Raw genomic sequence first — 2,033 nt, forward strand, 5'->3', positions numbered from 1 at the left:
AAAATAACCTTTCAAATCCTCTCAAGTGGTTCCTCTCTTTTCTTAAGAACGCCTCTAATCTAATGTATATATATGTTTAAATCACTAAATTAATAATTGAACCTTCGCTATTCTATGCAAATATTAAATGGTAATTTCTTAAATATATATATATATATATATATTAAATGGTAATTGTCATAGTTGCAAAAGTGTTAATGATATATATTTGTTTTTTTGGAGCGACGGACAAGACAATGTGCTTAATTTACAAAATCACGTTACTGTGCATCTTGCAATTAACGAGATGAAACTTCTTTCTATGAGCAGCCGACCAGGACAATTTGCACCTACCTTTCATTGTCTGCCATGTTCCACAGCTAGTACTAGCTAGATCAAGAATAGATAAACTATACAATTCGGTATTCACCAGAGAGAGAAAGAGAATCTAGCTTAGAATTGACAGTCTCAGTATATCTAGTTTTGAGTGTTTTGACACTTCACTTCACACATGTAGAGGCCTCTATAAAGGAAGAATCATACAAATTAAGTTTGATACTCAAAACACAAAAAGCAATGGAGAGGCAGGTGGCTATTATTGGAGCAGGTATCAGTGGCCTTTTGGCTTGCAAGTACACTTTGTCAAAGGGTTTTCATCCAATCGTTTATGAAGCCAAAAGCAGCATCGGAGGAGTGTGGACCAAAACCGTAGAGACCACTAAGCTCCAAACTCCAAAACCAGCATATCAGTTCTCAGATTTTCCATGGCCTTCTACAGTGGAAGAAGACTTTCCTAACCAACACCAAGTCTTTGATTATATTCAATCGTATGCTAACCATTTTGACTTGCTTAGGCACATCAAATTTAATACCAAAGTTTTGAGCATCGAGTATGAAGGCCCATCTGAGGAAGAGATGCAATCTTGGAGTATGTGGGGTGGTATTGGTGTCCCTTCTGACTCTAAAGGGAAATGGAAGGTTATAGTAGAGGATACTCAAAGCTTTTCAACAGAGGTATGTATATTGTATAATATGCAAACACACATATAACCTATTCAAATTGTTCTTTTTCTTGTCATGATTTTTTGTGCACTTGCTATATATGAAGTTTATTTGCTTTGGGTTAGGACCTAGGAAGCACCGACGTGGCTGGGATGGTGCCACACAGAAGTCCGATGCGGGGTGCAACGACCAACGTGGCTACCCGTGCGTTGGTGCCGCATCTAAGTTTTTTTTTTTTTTTTTTTTGGGATTCGTGCCAACTCGGCTTCAATTCGCACCGAGCTGGCTAGATTCTACCAAAATCAAGTTGTATCGGCCAACAGCTGAAACTGATCGAAACAGACCGAAATCGGCCTTGAATCATGCCACAACAGCCAAAATTGGCTTTGAATGGGGCCCAAACATTCTAAATCTATCCTTCCTTAATTTTATTCTGAATATTTGTTGCTTCTTTTGTGTTTTCTTTTTTGTTTTGTGTTTCTTGCCTTTGAAAATATATTTGAAATGAAAAGGATAACAAATAGAAAATATATAGAAAATGATGTTTGTAAGCTTTCCTAGCAATGAAATATATTTGTTATCATTTGTTGTTTACATGCTTTCTGTTAAGATTGGATTGGTGGGATTTATTTGTAGTTGGATTCGAGGTCAGCTAGACCTCCAAGATAGAGAGAGAAGATGACAGAGGAAAAAGAAAAGGAAAAGTTTCATTGAAGATTACAATTTGCTTAAAAATGTCCATTATACAATTCACTAGTCTCTTATACAACACTAAGACAACTGTCAAGACCCATCAGTCCCTAACTAACTCTAACTGACTCAATAACCAACTCTCATGTATCTCACATACAAACCACTTATTACACATCATACTTATTACACCTCATTCCAACTACACTTAACAATACCCCCCCCCCCCCCCCCCCCCCCCCCCCCCCCCCCCCCCCCCACCCCCCCCCCCCCCCCCCCCCCCCCCCCCCCCCCCCCCCCCCCCCCCCCCCCCCCCCCCCCCCCCCCCCCCCCCCCCCCCCCCCCCCCCCCCCCCCCCCCCC

At 40.9% G+C, this 2,033-nt stretch overlaps 1 pseudogene; it reads left to right on the top strand.

Annotated features, from left to right (window-relative positions):
- The first annotated feature begins 232 nt into the window (after positions 1-232).
- Positions 233-2,033, top strand: part of LOC111983312 (probable flavin-containing monooxygenase 1) — a 19,673-nt pseudogene continuing 17,872 nt past the window's right edge.

The sequence above is a fragment of the Quercus suber genome, unplaced genomic scaffold (genome assembly GCF_002906115.3).
Source record: "Quercus suber isolate HL8 unplaced genomic scaffold, Cork oak 2.0 scaffold_70, whole genome shotgun sequence".
NCBI classification, from domain to species: Eukaryota; Viridiplantae; Streptophyta; class Magnoliopsida; order Fagales; family Fagaceae; genus Quercus; species Quercus suber.